Genomic DNA, 696 nt, shown 5'->3' with positions numbered 1-696 from the left:
TTTTTTTTTTTTGGCAGCTGGCAGGTAAGGGGATCTGAACCCTTGACCTTGGTGTTATAACACCATGCTCTAACCAAAGAGATAACCAGCCAGACCCCATTTTTATGTATGTCTAAGTACTCTTCACCAAGATTTAGGTTCCAAAGATTTTCTCCTTTGTTTTCTTCTAAAAGTTTTATGTTTTTACCTATTACTTTTATATCTATAATCCATTTTGAGTTCATTTTTGTATAAGGTCAAAGGTTTAGGGAACTTCTTTTTTTCTTCTTTTTTTTCTTTTTGCCTATTGCTATCCAATTGCTCCAACACCATTTGTTGAAAAGCCTATCCTTCCTCCATTGAATTATTTTGCCACCTTTGTCAAAATCAGTTGGCCATACATATCGTGTGGGGATACGTCTTGGTTTTCCATTCTCTGCCATTAATCTTTGTGTCTGTCTCCCTGCCAATAACACACAATCCTGATTACTGTAGCTGTGAATTAAAACTTAAGACCAGGTAGTTGTCCCTCCCATTTTATTCTTCTTTTTCAAAGTGTGTTTGGGTTTTTTGTTTGTTTGTTTGTTTGTTTGTTTGGTAGATGGCTGGTATGTTTTTCAAAGTGTTTTAGCTATTCTAGTTCCTTCGCCTTTCCATATAAATTTTAGAATAAGCTTGTCTATATCTATGAAAAATCTTGGGAAATTTTGATAGGAA

This window comes from Galeopterus variegatus, unplaced genomic scaffold, assembly GCF_000696425.1.
Source record: "Galeopterus variegatus unplaced genomic scaffold, G_variegatus-3.0.2 Scaffold6624, whole genome shotgun sequence".
In the NCBI taxonomy this organism is placed as follows: Eukaryota; Metazoa; Chordata; class Mammalia; order Dermoptera; family Cynocephalidae; genus Galeopterus; species Galeopterus variegatus.
This window is presented reverse-complemented; position numbering follows the sequence as displayed.